This window comes from Acromyrmex echinatior, chromosome 17 (assembly GCF_024713525.1).
Source record: "Acromyrmex echinatior isolate Ae372 chromosome 17, ASM2471352v2, whole genome shotgun sequence".
Taxonomy (NCBI): Eukaryota; Metazoa; Arthropoda; class Insecta; order Hymenoptera; family Formicidae; genus Acromyrmex; species Acromyrmex echinatior.
In genome coordinates, this window is record NC_141868.1 from 1,358,489 (window position 1) to 1,379,310 (window position 20,822).

A 20,822-nucleotide genomic window follows, 5' to 3' on the forward strand; every position below is an offset into this window, starting at 1 on the left:
AGCAAGTTTAAGTTATAAAAGTATAGTTGCTATTTTTCGTTCCGAACAATAATTTTTGAAATATAAGAGTTTAAAATAGGTCAATTATAAATCACGATTAAGCGAATGCTGGAATGAAAAAATTGTCGGGACATTGCAGATCAATATAAAAATTTATCGAAAAAAAATTTATTCGAACAGATTAAAAAATCCTTTTACAGAATTAAAATAGACGTAAAATTTGGAAGTGCAGTGAACTTTATACTAAAATCGAAAAAAAAGCTAAAAATGACAAAACAATAATTCAGAACTCAATGTTTTATGTGTACATACAAATAATACATATACTGACTTTACGAAACTAAGATTAAAAACTTAAAAAGAAAGATTTGTATCGATCTATAAATATATGAACGCTGAGAGAAGACTCAGAATGATAAATAAAACACAGTAATTGTGTTTAGCAGTAGATGTTCGATGATATTCTAAGACATGGCGTTGCAATAAGTTAGATAAAGACACGTGCATTTGAATGAGACAGAACGGTAATGTAAGAAATGAATTAAAGATGTCACTATTATCGATTTTTTTAATTTGCAATTCAAAAAATCTGTACTATCAACATCGATCAAGCTCCGTCACTCCAGCATTCTCTTAAAGACTGTCACTATTGTCGATTTTTTAAATTTAGAATTTAAAAAATCTACTATCGACATTGATCAAGTTTATCCGTCACTCCAGTATCCCCTTAATTGATGCTATAAACAAACATAGCGAATAAAGTAAATTTAAAATTATATCACTGAAATTATATCACTACACTAATTTGTTCGTGATTGATTCGTGATTTGTAGATCCGGGTTCGATCCTATTTGCACTTCATACTTCATATACGCGATTTTTTGCGTTCACCGTTCGGATTCGGTGTTAAACTGTAGGTTCTTTCGAGTGTTGACAAACTGTAAGGAATAAGAATGCAAACTACTACCAAATGCAAAAACATAAGCGAACCTCTGCTCCCTGAAGAGGCGCTCTAAAGCTAAATTGATACACTTGGTACTGTGGTCCCTCAAAAATGGGGGTTAGAAAACCAAATCCGGGGAATATACTAAGACTTAAAATTTACATGAAACAAGAGAACAAGTATGTTAAATACATACTTTTTAGCTGCATATACTTTTAAATATCTTAAATCGTAATACGTACTTTTGGATGTATTAAACGTTGCATGTAATTATTGGGTAATTGCATGTAATTATTGGGTAATTGCAATGATAATATATCATTTTTTATAAATAATTTTTGAATAGATTTTATAGGGTTTTCGAAGTCTTTTTCGTATCGTGATGATATACTTGGCCAGTTGTACTGATTTCATTACTTCATCACTTATTTTTTAATATACATAAATCTGTGATAAAAGGAAAGATTAATTTTTCAGGCCTGAAACTCTGCGATTTATTAGTACAAATTCTCTCTAAGACGAATCATTGATGGGAAAGAAGACTTAATTTACGTTTATAATTATCTCCGGAGTGATTTCTCACGTCGGGAAAATCGCCGAAGTAAACCGAGACACAAATCTCCGTCGTATTTTTACAGTCTACGAACGAGGCGGTGCCTCTTCAACTATACTAAATCAACCGATCATAGCTTCATCAGTCTTTCACGGATAAACGCTTAGATAAGCCTCACCTGAGAGATCCTATAGATATGGGGAAATCAGGTATTGAAAAAGGTCTACTCTGGTCATGTTAACAGCCGAGACTCATAAAAATATTTAAAGCGACCAAAAGAGAAAAAGGAAAATAAGAATGAGTGTGTGTGAGAGAGAGAGAGAGAGAGAGAGAGAGAGAGAGAGAGAGAGAGAGAAGATAATACTCTCTCTCTCTCTCTCTCTCTCTCTCTCTCTCTCTCTCTCTTCTCCCCTAAAAGTACCAATTTGATGTTATATGATGTTAAATGTGATACTATATATATAATTTTAAATTTAACTATGAGTAGTTTATCTATGGAATAACGAAATTTAATAATTCATTTGTAATTTTTATGAACGGTGGGGATCCATTTTGGTCCATAATCGGATTACCGTAGAAACAACATTTTTCACCGATTTATCGGTGCGATCAAAGAACGTGCGCCATTGATATGAGTCGGGGCTGAAGTGTCCCTTTTCCTTGACAACTTCACCACTTTTCCTTTAGGAGAGGGGTCAATCCCATTATCTACCTGGTTGACCTGTTGGGCGTAAAGTGAGTAGTCCTGTCCAGGAAACGGTATCCCATCAATTTTTAAGTCTTTGACGAATTTCGGTCGATGCATCAGCGTTGTCCTACCGTCATCATACAATCTAGCTCTACACCGCCGATTCTTCAACCCTTTCATTATCAAACCGAAAGCATAATTAATTACAGGATATCTGAATTTCTTTTTTCTCACGTTGTGTATCGAATTCCGAAAAAAATTATATTCTCACAGTAAGAGGATTACATACTTTGTAAACACATGCATACTCGTAATGAATAAAAATATTTTCATTGCGAATATGTTTTCAAATAAATATTTTTTGTATAACCAAATAAATATATGTTTATATTAATAAATATTTAGTTAGTATACTATTCAAATAAATATTTATTAATTTATTAAATTTTTTTCTGTATATACATTTTGTTGTATGATAAATTTTTTATCATGTTTAACAATAACTGTATACTCATTATACACTATTGTATTTAGAGAATTAGTGACGCGATCGCTTTGTGAAAGTTGAAAGTATAACCGGTAAAATAGCCAACGTTATTTCCGGGCTATGTTAGGTAGATTGCAACTTATAATGGATTCGATTATCGCAATCACGTTCTATGAAAATTGTTAACCAGATTAATCGTGCAAGATGTAATTAGAAAGTCGCAATTTTTGCTATAGCGACGATTGTCATGCACTATTGACAGCGAAGATTACTACCGTTCTGTCGTGTCGCGATTGTAAATATGTTAATATAATATAATACATACACAATTAGAAATCAAATATATAATAATAATTATGTTTTCCACTTAAACAAACAATAGCTTGCTGATAATATAATTAAAATATTTTATTATATAATATATACGTTTGTGTTTCTAAGAAACTTAAAGTAATAGACTAAAACTAGTCTGTAATAAAATCTTATTCAAAAATTAAAAATTTTATATAGCGTAAGGAACTAATCATTTATTTTTCATCTAAATTAATTTTCTAAGCCTAATTTTGTTGTTATAAAATAATTTATATTGACAGTTAAACTGTCATTAAAAGAAAAGATTTTGTGCGATTTATACAAAAACTTTTTACATTTTCCCGAGAAAAATTTGAAGAGATCCAAAAAAATCTAAATCTAAAAAAAAATATTTCTCGATCAGTTTTTTTTCTAGTTATTTTCCATTTTACTATTTTGAATCCTTTTTAGTTCTTGGCATTTTTTTTCGTCTGCAAAAACAATAAGGAGTTTTTGCAGTATTGTTTATCCAGATACGATGAACGCTGAATTCAGGTTAAGGTCTTCTTCTTAATAACTAATTAAGATCCGAATTGACGTTATTGCAAAAACTCCCTAATATCTTCTTACAATCAGTAATCAATTTCAAAGGGGAATACGTCTGCAGTTTTTATCTTCTTCCTTTTAAGCAAAATATGGAAACGGTTAACTGGTATCTTAATTTCTTCATCTTTGTCCATCTCGGAATGATCGGAAGCAATTTTTCCTCGTCGCTGACAACCTGTGCTCTTTTCGGCTCGCGTGTCTGGTAATGATACTAGCGCGTTGGATAATCTGGGAGATAGCTCGCCAAGCGGCACAGTGTGGGATCATAATGTGTAAAAGGAAATCGCTTTACTTTAAAGTAAATGTTCGACGCGGACATGCATGCATGCGTGCGTGCCTACCTACGTACGTGCGTGCGTGCGTGCGTGCTGCGTGCGTGCATGCATGCGTGCGGCAGCCTCGTGTGAACCGCCGGTAGTTTCCTTTCATTCAGTAGTTTCTTCATCGAGGATGTCACACGATTTCTGCTTGCGATTGCACACACATCGAGAATCTATCTCACTCGAGAATGCGGATCGATAGCTTATTTATCGAACGCGGGCGTGTGTTTGTGCAAATAAAAAACAGTAGAAAATTGTCCTACAAAGAATAATCTCGTGTCACACCGAATGTAATTTTGATATATCGCTGATTCTTTTAACCCGATTAAATACATGTATATGTATATTATTTTTCAGTTCTAGAAAACATAATATAAAAATAATATAACAATATACTTCAAAATTAGAGAACTTTACAAATTAATAGACTTTATACTTATATTTTTTGGAATTTCAAGTTAAATAGACAACGATCGGATGTATAATATTAATGCGATTCTTTCTCATCTCTGTTGTTGACAGAAATGCGGACGAGAAAAATTGCGCGCGAATAATCGGCGGGGCCCGTGGAGGGCCCGTGAGAGCGGACTCGCCCCCGTATAGTTATCATAATGCTTCCTTAATGCTCGTCGCGAAGAGTTCGCGTGTAACTAGCATAACGCGCTCTCGTGAGACCAACAAGACCTCTTTCGCTCTCTGTCTCTTCGACAACGATGCGCATTAAAGCTCGTATCAGACTACCGACTCTTCAAGCCGATTTGACTGCCTACTCTGGTTACTTAATAATTATTAATTAATAATGGACCATTCACAATAAGACTGATTCAATGTGATTGGTCCATTATTGGTCGGCAGTCAGAGTTGGTAGTCGGGTCGACTTACAGAATCGGTAGTCTGATACGGGCTTAAGACTTATTTACACGGTTGACTACTGCAGCGTTATTGTGATTCGACAGATGCATCAATTATGTAGATCCCTTTGTAATGAGCGTGAAAAAAATAAATAATTTTCCATTTAATTTTTAGAATTTCGTTTGACTCCTTCATATTTATAAGAATGAAAATAATATTCATAAAATATAAAGATATTAGAATTTTAAATTATATATGTGACGATGTAAATAAAGAATGTATGTACATATAATTATCTATATTAATAATCATAATAGAAAAATATGTAGAGTACATAGATAAGTAGAATAAATGTCAAAACAAGAAATTTTTCAATTTGTGAAGACATTTGTAGCAATTATTGCAAATTTAGATAAAACAATATTTTAGTCGTGATTGCATAGAGACAGTTTTATCAGGTCGTCGGTTAAAAGTGAACTGTGTAAATTTGCTTTTATGCTGTACTCGATGTATGAGGAGAGAAGAGTCACCTCGTCAGTACGCATCGACGAAAATGTTCCCACAAATTGGCAGAACTCGGCCGGATCGAACCGCCGGAAAATATTTCGACCGGATGAACGCAACGCGGGATTAACGACCGAAAATAGGAGCAATCGTTAGCGGCCGTAATGTTGTTTATCGGTGAGAATGCTGAACCAGTAAAATCCGATAACGATGTTAAAATAGCAAGCGGACAGAATTTTTTAGTTTGCATGACAATGCTGTATTCGATGTAAATCCTATTTTTAACACAAATCACAATTTTTTATTTGCAAAAAATATACACTCTAAATTTCTTGCAGTGAAATCTCATTCCAAGAAAGTGAAAATACAATCATCCTTCACTTCTTAAAAAAGAGTGACAATTTTTATTCTTTTTAGAGTGAATTCTCACTTCAAAAGAGTGAAATTTAATTTCTTTTTTTTGCAGTAAAATTTCACTCCTTTAAAGTGAAAATTTACTTTAAAAAAAGTGAAAATTGTCATTCTTTTTTAGAAAGTAAAGTGTAATTTACTTTTTTCATTCTATGCTTTAATTAGATTAAATATTGTAAATATTATAATATCTATTAAATTTTATAATATTATGATATTATAATATTTAATGTACTTTAATGTAATTTATTAAATTTACCCCAAACCCTATTGTGATTATCATTAATATATATTTTCCTACGATTTATTCTTTGGAGCCTTAATCAAGATTGAGATTATTAATATATACGTACAATATTTGAATTAATCAAATATAAAATAATAATTTTTATTACTCTGAGAGACTGAATTAAAAGTATATAAAACGTAATTTTGATTATTCTATGAATTTCGATCTCTTTCCTGACTTCTCTTACATTTTCGCACGTTTTATTCCATGTTACCTGTTTGCGGAACGAGCTGGTTAGATCCACATACAATGACGTCATGTAGACGCCCATTCAAGCCTCTTTATGCTTTCATGCAAGTCAAATATTTCGTTTAATACATCTACCGACTCGTCTCACCGCATGGAAAGACGCCCATTCATTCTCTTTTTTTTTAATATTTTCATGCAAGTCAAACAATTCGCGTATCATTTAATTCAGTCGTTGGCGCGGCTAGTTAGCGGTTACTATTGTTACTAAGTAACTCTCGCTCGTCAGCAGTTAATCTGAGTTTGCGCTCGTTATATACAGTGCGCAAATGTAAGTAGGAGGGGGAAGGAGGGCCTCATCGCGCTTGGGCGCGCTTAGGCCCACGTGAGGCAATGAGGCCCCGGCGCGGCGCGTTGCGTCGATGCGACGATGCGAGCGCGCGTTATTATTATTATTATTATCATTATCGTCAGTGCACACACGGCGCGCACATCGTGCGGCAGGTGAAGCGAGGGGGCGTGGCGCCGGATGCGGCGTGTATCATAGAAACACATGCATTTCCGGCCAGATCTAGATCGATGCATGGCACGTATCGAGAATCGTTGCGATGTTGCTCGCCACTCGCCGAAAGATCATCCGGATTGCGGCACGTTAGCGCTTTCTTTGGCAAATATTAATCTTGCTGATATAAACACATTATTCTTTTTTATTAAAAAAAAAAGAAGAAAAAGAGAATAAAAAATTTTTAAAGACATATAAATATCTAATGTATTTTTAAATAGAACCCATTTTGAAAGAAATTACGAAATCGTATTGTGTCAATTGATCAAAGAGGATTAGACCAAATTTTAAAAGAATAGAAATTAAAGAATTATATTATACATATTATATACTTGAGTCAATTTTCACGAAGAGATTATAAAAGTTAATCTGCAATACTGATCTGCACAACTATAATTTTTACATGTGGTACCGTTGTCGTTATCGACTCAGGCCTCACAGGCCCCGCGAAGATCCCATGCTTCGGTCGTCGTATAAAAAAGGTAACGCAGATCTATTAGCATATCAGTATATAAGCATTGTTTCCTGGAGGAACCGAGGGGCTGTCGGTTGCATGTGTGGAGCACATCAGGACGGCATGCACCTTCTTTCAACCATCCTTTCTCTCGCCTCTTCTCTTTACCTTATCCTTCCTCTTCGCCAGCGAGTCGTTGAAGTCGTTGGGCAGACACTAGTTGCATGTCGCCGAGCTGTAAACGCGGCGTTACTCGATTAACGTCGATCGTCCTGGTGGATAGGCACGCGTATCGCGCCATGGATCGATGGGCAGGCGATGATAAAGGTACCGCGCGCGGCCATCGAGATGGGCACGCACCACGTTGCCCGGCCAGTCACCGGAGATACCATCGGCTGCCTCGCAATAACGCGCGGCCTTGACTCGGACTGCGCAATACTCGATTGAACACGGCGGCATCTCTTTCTTTTTCTCTGTTTTCCTCTCTTTAAGAAACTAGAAAAAATGTGAATTGCGAGCCAAATAAATTTCCCCAAAATAGTGAGAATAAAACAGAATTTAATTCGATGTAAATTGAAAAAAATTTCCAAGGAAAGAATGATATTGATATAAAACAACTCGACAAAATAAGATTGAATATTAGAAAATAATAAAATTATTATTTATGTATGTAAGATAAATCAGTTACCTAATTCTCTCTTTAACTGATCTTCATCTTGAATTTAAATTTGTTTCCTGATATCCTTGGAAATAAATTTAACAACAAAAATATTACATATGTGTTGAATAAATATATTATTACACATGTGTTGAATAAATATATTATTATACAACTATAAAATACAATATTTTAGTCAATTATATATAATATGTACATATATATGTATATCAATTCTACATATAAAACTTGTACAGTTGTCACTTTTATAGTTGCCATTACCACTTTTTCTTCGAATGTATTGGCGTGATTCTTTTTTAAACAAAATACAAAATGAGACACATGTACAATTTTTAGAAGACAAGAATATCCTTTTGCAATGCGTACTGTACTAAAGTAGTATAGTAAATCTGAAAGAGGATCGAAGGTGCATTTACATTGCCGGCGATCCTCTCCATTCAGGATCACGACCGGATGATGGTCAAGGATACCGACGAGGCGCGTCCTCGTCGCAACGATCCAGACGCGCCACTTTGTCATGGGGTATTACGCTCAGCAGCGGCGCCCGATAAGCCTGCTTCACGGCGGCGCTTCCTTTCGAAGGCGCCCATTACTCGGTTTAATGCGCCGAGCTCGTTCGTTTTTATTATGCGCACGATATGTTCGTTCGTTCGTTCGTTCGCGATTGCCACGCGACGAGACGGAGGATATTTATGGCGGAATTGAAAAATATCACCTGACGTCAAAGATGTTGAGTTTCGATAATATCGCAACGTAGAAGCTCAGAGCAGATATATTTCGCACTTATAGATTATACATCACTCGAACATCTTGAGCTAATAAAGCATTAGTTTTATTGGCTCGAGAGATGTTTAGCTGATGAGGAATAGTGGAGCAGAACTATCGGAGCATTATAAAGGAAGATACGGTGAATATGTCGACCAGTTAATAGCTGTCGACAGTTGAATTTGTAAATTAAAACTAGCGTGAACTAATATTATAGCAGATATATTATGAAGATGCTATGATGCTAATAGATTACGAAGATGATCGTTAATATTACACTCGCAAAATTGATACAACGATTTAGATTATTTAGAATGAGAAATGATTCACCGAATCTCATTTATTATCGTGAAGATCAAGAAAGAGAAGAGAAGAGAAGGAGAAAAGGAGAGAGAAAGAGAGAATTCTAAGAGGTCTTTCTCGCTTCTGATGTTCAGTCAAGCCTAAAGTTGCAACCGTAACTGTAACTGCAGTCACCGCCATCGGTACAGTTGGGGTGGCACGAGACGATGAAGGGGGAAAGTATGACGGTAGCCAAGTCCTCATTAGCGCATTCCGCCGCGACGCCCGCGACTCAAAGCGTCGTAAAAACGGCGGAGATGTGGCAGGACAAGAGCAAGAGAAGCTGATGTAGGAGGGTGAAAAGGGGAAAGGGGGAGAGAGCGAGAGAGAGAGAGAGAGAGAGAGAGAGAGAGAGAGAGAGAGTCTCTCACGAATGGAACTGTTGCGTACAGAATGTCTCCAGATTTCGTATGATTATTCAACCTTCTCGATGGGACGACTAAAATATGTGTTAGGAAGCTATTTTTTCACGAAATGTTGGATTTTTCAAAAGCAAAAATTAAGATCTTGATTATGAATTCTGAGCAAGATGAATAAAAGTTTATTTTATCGCATAATATGTGCAATTTGCAAAAATAAACTGCAAATGTTTAAAAAAAATCATATACAATTAACATATTCACTATTATCTTTCATGATATGTTTGAGCTTATAATCATGTCACAGAAAATATAAAATAATGTAAACTTGGAAAATACAGTATTTATTTTATTAATATAAAAAGTTCTGCTAAAGACTTCGTCTTTAATACAGATTTTATCCTTGTTGGAATGAAGTTATACACTCAGAAAAAAACATAGCGGTAGATAAAGGTGATGATTATACAAGTTTTATATCTTGCTCTGTAAAGTACATTTATTTCAAACTAAAGTTACATAATTAAAAATGTGTGAAAGTTGTGAACGCATACAAAAATATGGAGCAAAAAAATACTTGTAGTATTTAGAGAGTTTGTACCATATAATTCTATCACAAAGATTTTAAGAGATAAAAGCGAATACAAATATCAAAGATTACAACATTACAAGTGATGAATGAGCAAGCTAGAGACACGCGGAAATGAAATATATATACGCTAGTAGCAAAGAATTTTATTTTTAACGTTACATATATAAGCGATTGAGAGATTTTCTGCTAAAAAAAAATAGTACAACATTCTCCATTAATGATTATTTAAGCATTGTACACGTCTCTATTCTAATAAAAATAGAATTTGTATTAAGTGCAAATAACGGTCCAATTATAATAAAACTTATTAATAAAACAAGAAATATTCCTATTTCCCAGGTGTTCACCCTTCATATCAGTCAGATGTAACATCAATTCTGTCGCGCCACATCTTCCGACAGGTTGAGCATAACGAGCACATTTCTTTTTTCTCCCTTTCTTTACTTGTCATCTTTTCTTCAGTATTTGTGTGAAAACGCACCCTATCGTTACATGAAGCAAAGATCGATAAATACAAAGAGATTCTCTTATAATAACATCGTGTTTCTTGAAAAATACATGCTTAAACGTATGCTGTAAATAATTTGAATATTGTCGATCTGCCGAGATCGTGATTATGATAATGCCAGCGGAAAAAACATAATGGAGCAGCGTATAAAAAAAAAACAATTGTAAAATAAAATAGGAAAGTCAAAAGGCCAAAAAAGAGTAATACAAAAGATGCGCAAATAATACATAATGAAATAAAATTTAATATTACAGCGTTTCAAACTATATATAATATAGTATCTTCTTCAATTAATTGATCGAATGTAAAAAATATAAATATTAATTGTATAGGGTGGGCCATCTATTGGTACGTTTTTGAATTTCGTCGTATGGCAACACCGAACGAGCTACAGACCCGAAATTTTGACAGTTTATTAGTCATACCGTCCGCGGCACGAAACAACATGTTTTCTCTTGAAGAGCGTTTTGAAATTTTAAAAACTTATTTTCAAAGTCAGTGCTGTGTCGCCGAAACTGTACGAATTTTGAAAAGAAATATGGAGCACCGAAGGAGCTATACGCAAATTGGTGAGGAAAGTTCGTGAGAAAGGGATGTTAGTGGATGACAGAAGTGGTCCCAGAGCTCGGACAGTGCGCACACCCGAGAATATTGAGGCTGTGGCAAAGTGTGAGACAATTCCAGCTTTGAAAAACAATAGTCCAAAATGTCATTAATAATTGGGGTGACCGAATGGCATACTGTAAGGCCAGTAGAGGGAGCCACATGAACGAAATCGTTTTTCATTCTTGACGCGGATACTTTTAGCTTCACAACAAAAAAAAAATTAATAAAAAATATCAATGTATGCTCATTTGATCGCATTTTTAAAAACGTACCAATAGATGGCCCACCCTGTAAAATAAATTTGATACAAGAAAAATAGGAGAATATTATCTTGATTAAATCAAAAGTGTTGCACGTTTAAAGACATGTAAGCTTTTAAATGTTTAAATATAAATGGAAAACTGTCTGAGAAGGGGATTTTCAGATCTTCAAATCTTCAAGTCTGCAGAATCTTAGATTCTCAGGCCTATATAATTAGATTAATGGCATCGAAATGTCAAGATTCTGAGATGCGCAGTGTGAATTTTCTTTTTTCCCTTTAAAATAAAAAAAAACCATTTTCAGAAGATAGAAATCGCATTTAAAGTGCGGACGATCGATGCTTTCTGGAGCAAAAGGTTTCTCTGGATATCCAAGCTTCTTGGACGATCTCGTAACTAAGATTGTAGACAACCCGGAGAGAAATCTGAGTGATTTATATCGCGCGGAGAGAGAAAGAAAGACGCGACACACAACGACGAACTCGCGTCAATGACACATTGCTTCGCGTCGTGCCGTGCCCGCGCGAGTAAGAAGCGCCGCGGCGAGAGACGGCGCTTCGTCACCGCGCGACGGCTCAGATTCATGTAGCATGAGAGTGTTTATAAATACGGGAAGGCGGGCCGGATTTGTCAAGTCGGCGCTCGTTCCTCGTCGGGGCTCTTGTCCAAGACGAAGGACACGTGTTACAAACGAGCAGAGAGTGTCGCCGAGAGAAAGCGTCAGTTTTCCGTGATTTTTGATGTCGTACCGACAAAAGCGAAAATCGTCCACCATGACTTGTTTGAATTTGGAGATCTAATCTAATATGGGAATTGATCGTCTTCTCATGCAGACAAAAAGAATCCGGACGCACGAATGTATTTATCTGAACGAAAAATCTGTGTATGAATTGCTATCATTTATTCATTCATTTGTTTTCAATAGTTTCTGGCTAGTTGCTGATCAAAAAATAATAATCAAAATATTCCAAGTTTAGGCTAGAAATTAATTATCATTTATTGATCCTTATGACCTAGCTAATTTTTTACTAGTTGTTACTAATTTTATCTAATCAAGATTTTTGGCCCTTACTGAATAATTACTGTCCAATAAACTTACATTCATAAAGGAGTTCAGGAAGAGTCATCATCCCAGTCTTGTTCAATTTCCAAATGCTTGTGCAATTAATTAAGTTGAATTTCAAAATATGAAAGCACAAATTAATAAAATTTCCATAGTCATGCAATTGAAAATTAACTATGCGTTGTTTATTTGACAGTTTATAATATAATATATTTTTACATTTTTAAAATAGTAGAAACAATGTTCTGACTAGTAACTAATTTTTTCTAGAGATTTTTTTACTTGAGAAGTGCCTATGCGAGTATAACAAATATACATAGCTTCCTTACTTCAAAAGTGACATGAAAAAATTAAATTTCCCAGAAAAAACAATTTTTTAATTTGTCAGAAAATTATTGACTAATTAAATAATATCGGCAAAAAATATATTCTTAACATGATCACACATAAATGTTAAATTTGTCATCATCATTTCACAAATTTAAAAAATCATTCTTTTTAAATTGTTATATTTAAATAATTTTTAGAATGTTGAATTATTTTACTTGTAATATTTGAGTTATTTTATTTTTATCATTTTTAACATTTACCTAACTCGTTCACGATTCAAATTAAGTTTTTTTAGTTGTTTTTGAAGTAAGGGATATGTAGATATATAATATATAAGCATTTGATATCATGTTTTTCCATATCTTGTTTTTAATTATACTTATGTAGAAAGAGATATATATCGTTTCAAGTAAATTCTGCGAGAGCATTAAATTCGCAATTTCTTATAACGATCCCCAGCCTTTTGAATGCCTTATTATCGCCTAGGTTTATTTCGGGGACGAAGTTAGCGCTGCGTGCACAAACGTTTGCGGTCATGTTTGTTCAGCCCTGATGGGCAACGTAAGCCAGTTTGATGCTTGGCTGCGTCGATTCGGTCAGATACCAGGCGAACAGTCACGAGGGTTACCGTGTAATACGCGATTATATGGGCAACCCCTTGAACGGAGCTGTCTGATATGGCTGTCGGGGGGTTCCCGACGGGGATGAACAACGGGGGTTGGTACTCGTAAGCCGATGTTCCAGGATAAAACGCGACACAGCAGTTAGTAATTTTGATCATCCGTACTAATTGGGACGCACAATGTTTGGATAAACGATTGATTATATTTTAACATAATCAAAGATCACCATTCATTGTGCAAAAGTTTCTGATAACAGTACACTGAAAAAAAAGATTGGTTATTGCAACAATGTAGATAGTAAAATATAGCATAGCATTTTTATATTGCTGCAGCAATCAGTTTTTGGTTGTTGCAGTAAATTTTTAGTTTGCGTTAGCCTAGCCGCAATGTCAGTATATGATTTCGATAGGTTAACGCAATTAAAAATTTGCTACTACAACCAAAAACTGGTTGCTGCAGCTATATAAAATTTTTTCTGGTTGCTATGTCATATTTCATTATTTAAATTATTGCAACAACCAATCTTTTTTTTCAGTGTACGAAACGAGAAGTCAAAGAAAAATTTTATGTCTGTACAATCTACATACAAACACTTCAATCTGCATACTATCGCGCATCTGACATGAGATCCACACAGTTATTCCATTATTCTTAATTAAAAATAAAATTTTTTGAAATTGATGGTCGATCCTCATCGATCGCGTTTCTGTGAGTCTCGTAACCGTCCGTCACGGACGAGATTTACGACGGCAATATGAAATTCAGGGTTATTATTCCGCGGAATGTTACGGTGCCATGAAACGTACGCACTCACATTTCGAAAAGGCATTTCATTTGGCCATAAACCAATAAAACGATCAGCCTTTCGGCGTTTTGTCCGACCATGTTGTACGGGACATCGCGTATCCTCTCGTCTTTTTGTTTCCCAACAATAATCGGCTAACAAACTGACTCGCAGAGCGCCATGCGAAACAAGGAAAAGGGATTTACGAGCTGTTACATGCTCGGCGAAACCCATGTAATGTAAGTAACCCGTTGAAACCTCGGCTGCTATTCGTCCGATCTATCGGAGCTGATTTATTGAAATATGTAAATATGCATCAAGGTAAGTTTAGTTAGTGGTTGTAATTTGAAAATTTGAACGCCCACTTAAAAAGACTATTTCAAAATCCTTGTGGATTCAAATTTTTCATAACTTTGTAACATATAATTTTTAACATAAACCAACTAAAAAAGCCATATTCAAAATAAAAAAAACAAGGAATTATATTTCCTATTCTGTTATATATTTTTGCGTGAATGTTACAATTTTCGATTTGAGCAAACTGTATTATTTGTAAGTTTCGAAACGTAATTCTAAACTACATAATTTTTTTATTAATTTTTATTATTTTCAAACTTTATTAATTCTTTAAAAATAAATTTGAAAACATTTATACTCCTCCGGAGATGTTTCTTGCATAAAATGCACAATTTCCATCTTCTTCCACCAGCCAAGTTTTTTCTCTCGCATAAGATATGCTTAGCAAATCCTGCCTCGCTCATTCCGCTCTTTTGTTCCGACACTACAAGGATTGTGCGAGTCGGCTGCCTGGTGCGACGTACGATTTCGCGCGGATATATTAATTGCGCTGCTAACAGCATCCGCTTTTTTACCCCTACGCAACCAAGCGGTCCGTGTAAAGGAGAATTATTGCTACAGGAAATTCAATCAGAGCGGCTGCACATATCCCACTGATGACCTGATCGCGTTGATTTTCTACCGAGTAGGCAGGGAATTCCCTTCGTCTTTCCTTCTACCTCACCCGCTCCTCAGACCTACTACATCGCGATATCTGCGTTAGGGCCACTTACATCGCTTGCTTACAACGCATTGCGGGCCCTCTGTGTATGCCCAACACGCGTAATTACGCGCAAAAACTGATAAGATCGATCCATCGTTATCGTGTCGATCACCCTTCGATCTCTCGTGCCATATCGTTCATCGAAAGAAGCGCTTCAAAGAAAAAAAAGAGAGAGAGAAAGAGAGAATGAGAAAAAAAAGAAGGAGAAAAAGGAGGAGAATAGCGTGACCATTCAACCGGGGTGAGAATGAAAGGGTTGATCGGTTCGTTAGCGCAAGAGGTTCTCTGCAATACGGAATTTTGGCGAATGTAAGCAATCAACGATTGGTATCTGTGATCGAGAAGATACGTAGGGTTGAGCGGTGGGAATGGTGAAAATTTAAAATTTGCGTAATGAGATTCCTATCTATCTCGATTTCACAGATTTACGACAATCACTTGATCCCAAAATTCTCAGCAAAAGTAAACGAAATCTATTTATTTATAATTGAAGTCCATGAAATGCGTCTCCTAGCTCGACCGATAATATAAAGAATGGTCTCAATAATGTTAATTTAAATAATTTTAATTTAGCTAATTTTTTTTAATGAACTACGCAAACTACGATATATTTTTGACTTTACCGAATAATCCTGTACTTAAAGAAAAATATAATAGTAGTAATTATACAATAAATACAACATACATAAATTTTTTATGTAGAATATTAATATATACATATATAGTTAAATAACAATATATATATATATATATATATATATATATATATATATATACTTTTATGGTTGCAATGAATATTTTATTCAATTACATCACTATGTATATTAATTTTACATATAGAACTTATATACCACTTTAATAGTTGCTATTTTAATAGTTGTTATTTTTAGTTGCTATTATTCTGGCTTTTTCTCTGAGTGTGAACTTATTTTTTTTCCTAAAATTTTTTTTTTCCTAAAAAACCGTTTCAAAATCATATTAAGCCGAATAACGCATTAAAAATTAAAATTGAAAATTAAAAGATTGAAGTTTGACCAATCCAAACCAAAGAAGCTAAAGTTTCTTTATACTCATTGGTTAAATTTTATTCTTCGATCTTCAATTTTTATTGAATTTCGGCTTTACTGCCATTTTGTTAATTAATAATGTTTTTAGATATCAATAACAAATTTCTTTTCGAATTCATTGTGTTGCGTCTTGAAACGCGTCAATAATAAAAAAGCAATTCATGAAAATTCATTCTTTAAAAGTCAGGGATCGAACTCGTGAAAAGGTTCCGAATCACTTCTCGTTACATGTTTCGTTTCCACCATCAAAGTCACCTTCTCGAAAACTGGATTCCTGATCCCGCACGACTTCCCCATAGGGAATACGGGGTATACCCCGGGGTATACCTGTTCTCGGAGTCATGTAGAACGCTCGATATATCTGCCTGGGTCTTTGCCAGACTAGGTACACCACACAAAAGTGAACGGGGAGGCTTATTGGGGCGGACGGCTCATCAGATAGCGCTTAGAGGTGAAATCTCTCAAAGAGCCAGCACCCGTGCTAACTTGGTGGACGCGACCATGCAAGTGTGTATAATACATGTGTGGTGCCGTCCCGGCATGCGCGAGCATATAACGTAGGTAAAACGCCACGCGACCGTGGGGCCAAATTCCCAGTCGACCTAAAAGCCCATAGTTCGCACTGGTCGTAGATGTCCGACGGATAAGACAAGTTGAATTATATTCACCGGTATACCAGCGGTACCTATCCGGATGAGTTTCAGGTCCAGAGAGATAAAGTTAATAGCTTTATTAACTGTGGGAAAGCCGTGCACATGGAGGACACATCTTTTCTGTCTCTTTTCCACCTTTCTGGTCCCATCAAACCTCCTTCTTCGTGTTATTTCATTCTTTTGAGCGCGGAACACTTACCTCGGACCAAACGGTGACGAAGAGTTTCATCTGGCCATTTGGATGTTGTCTTTTACGGCTTTCTGTGCATTTTGTAAACAAAAAACTTAAGAATTTTTAGAAGATTATTTCAAATTTCAGAAAGAAACCTAATAATATAAATCGTACAGCGTAAAACGTTAAAAGAATGTTACTGAAATTTTGCAAGGAAATATAAATGTTTTTTGAATATATGTACATATGTTGATTTTTTTGTATTGATTTTTAATATTATTGTAACTTCTAATATTATTCTATGTATACTTTTCGTAAGTAAAAACCATATAAAATAGGATGAAAGGCGCAACATTATATGATTCTTTATCTGTGTTTTAATTTATTCTTGAAGTTGACTCAAAGGCTTCAAGATAAAAGTAAATAAAATGTATTTTGAGAATATTTTGTTAGTTTTCTAAAAAATTAATTTAAAAAAAAATTTTTAAAAGTTATATGATACTGATTAAATATTGAATCAATATTTCTAATGTTAAATCACAACGTTTGTAAAAGTTAAATTCAATGGACATTAAATGTTTCTGTAATGCCTTTCAACATTGATGTGCTACATTAAGATTCCTCCTTTCATAAAATCCTCCTCATTTATAGCAATTATTTTTTCCGTTTTGCTGCCTCCTAGTACATCACATCTTCTACTTTCTCATTCAAATAGTCTGTCATCTTCTTGAAATGTAATATAATTTAATTTAATTTTTCTCTGCGTTTCTCATTTATGTCACGCAAGTGTCGTCGTTTTAATATCGTCGCTTTAATTTTTAATGCCTTTATTCTCAATATGTATAACTTTTATATTGTATATAAAATATACATGTAGTTTGTTGTTGTCTACATTTACGTTTATGTAAGCTTAATATCTTTATATTTTTATATCTCTCGACTAATCAGGAGGGTTTAACAACAGCAATTCTGTTGGCGCCCTACCTTTTGTTTATATTGCTCTTGTTACTTTTAAGCTGTACGATATTATTAATAGCAATAAAGAATAATAATAATAATAATAATAATAATAATAATAATAATAATAATAATATATTGGGTCATTTAAAAAGTATCCGCGGTTTTTTAATTTAAAAATTGAACAAAAAACCGCGGATAGCAATAACACAAAAAATTTTATAATGAAAAGTCAAACACTTTGAAACAGCAAAAAAAAATTCCAAAAATATGTGGTAAACTATAAGCAGGAAATATATTCTAGAGCAAGAAGAACTTTAACGCGTCTAAAAGCAAGAGGTATGTAACGATAAAAGATCCATCGGGGCGAAAGCGAATTTGTCGCGACACAACTTCTTAAGAGGTTGCAAATCGCGGCGGCGATGGCCCTTTTAGCCTTTTCTATTTCTTTGAACATTTCGTGTTCCTTCTATATAAACGCGAGACTAATCGTTCTAACAGCACTCGTAGATCCCCCTAATCCAGCCATTTTGTAGACTGAGCTACGAAAATGTGTCCCGCTTGTCATTATTATGGTGATCGGCGCGCAAATCGTGCTCTTATCCTTTTGGCACGAGAAAGAGAGAGAGAGAGAGAGAGAGAGAGAGAGAGAGAGAGAGAGAGAGAGAGAGATATGTATTCATATGATTCCGGATAATCTTTTACCGGCAGAAAATAGAAAATTGCAGGCACCTCGATGGTTGGCTTATCAATTGAGCCCTAAAGCGATTTCCGATTCTAATTATGTTACCAGGTGCACCATAAATCTCGTTTGAATGTACCGCGTTAAGAAAATTCCTGCGTGTGTTCATGGAAATTGTTACGTTCTTTTTCCTTTTTCAACGATTAGAGCGACGGTATGCAAAGTCTTGCTTATTAAATTTCCATCGCAATGATTTCTGGCACGCACGTCGTATAAGGCATAAATTATATCCTATATGATTAGAATTTCATGGATTCTTGCATTTTCTTCCTTATAGGCTGCGCGTCGGTTTGTTTGTTCCGGCGACAGTTTTTCCTATCTCTATAAAAATTCTCCCTTTGTCTGCCCTTCTTTCGCTAATACTAATACTTATCTGATGATGACTGCGCATGTTTAGGTGAAGCGATAGAGATGGCGATAAAATGCGCGCTCGCGCAAGCGTGCCTGTTTTCCCCGCCACGAAAAATTCATTTCTTTCACGAATTAATGGAATAGTTTGTTTGGCTTCAAGTAGACGATCTTATCGACCCGGTAGACCATTTTTTTCTGCTTGGGATCCCACGTGGAGCGCGCGCGCGCTCGCGCTGCTCGCGATTCTCAATTTTCATGGCGTGGCAACGGCGATCGTTCGATCGAGACTGGGAGGAAGTAGAGAACCGTTAAAATATAAACGGAAGAGGGATGAGCCGTGGCCCATAATTCTGATCTTTTGATTTGCGAGGAGTCACGTATGTATACCTACACGTGGATTGTATGATTCTCGAGAATGTCGACTTTCCAAAGATTTTGTTTTATGAACATAGAGACCTAATAAGAATAGACTGTGTTTCTATGAAATATCATTCTCTTTAGAAAGATTGAGATAGCTTAAAGCATATTGTTTTTCTCTTGCTCTCTCTTTCTCTCTTTCTCTCTCTGTCTCTCTCTCTCTCTCTCTGTATACTAAGTTGGGAAAGTTACTTATAAGTTACTTTCTATTATAAAAATTGAATATAATAAGTTTACATATTTTTTTTTATATTATATTTTATCAGTTGCTCCAATTTAATATTATAATTCCCTTTTGTATTATAATTTTTATAACAAACACATATAAGGCAATCTAAAACTTATAAATAATTTATAAAGTAATTTTCCCAATCCTCCGTATATATATATATATATATATATATGTGTGTGTGTGTGTATATATGATGTATGTATAAATGTATACATATATCTATTTATCTATCTATTTATCTCTCTATAAAATATTGAGTTGAGGAGAGATGTTGATATATTAATTTTCTCTAACAAAAGACAAAATGAAGAAATGCGTCTATATTTATTTAATTTATTACATCTATGTTTAGAAAGTCGCGAATTGATTGAGAAGTCAGAGACTCTCTACATTCGAGACTCGACTAAAAACGAAAGGATTTTTGATGATTTTAAGTTGAATGTATTCAGGTATAAAAAATGCGCAACTCGAAATAAGCATCTAAAGATTTATAGGTCTGACATTTAAAATTATTGAAAATTTTCAAAAATTCTAAAAATGACCATAAGCGTTGATGGAAATGCTGATTGCGAAAATCAAAACCGTGTAATCATTTATTTTCTAACATTTTTATTGAACGCGCTTAATCAGTAATAAATCGTACTGATTGAATAGAAATTCGACGAACACACAATGCCAGATTTGAAATATTGAAACGTATGTCTTCCCGTGAATAATGTTTCGTATTGTGTTACATTGTGATTAATAATTTGATACAATTGCATGTAACGTAATATTTAACATTTATCAGTATAGGTTTGATTTAAACCAGAATTTATTTATTTGTATAGTTTAATGCTTCGGTTATTTCTCGTCTGTCTAATTGTATCCAAATTATTATTTCCAGTTTGTCTAATTGTGTCCAAATTATATTTTACAGAGAATTGGTTGAATTTATTAATTACAATATATAAGTTTCCTTTGACAAAAAATTTATTGCAAATTGATTTATTAAAAGATTTATTTTAATATACATATATTATTTTTTGTTGCTCAGGTATCGAAATATTTAACATAATTTAATTATTGATGAAACTTTTATGAAAATAGAATCGAATTCTAAAGTAAAAAAAGTAAA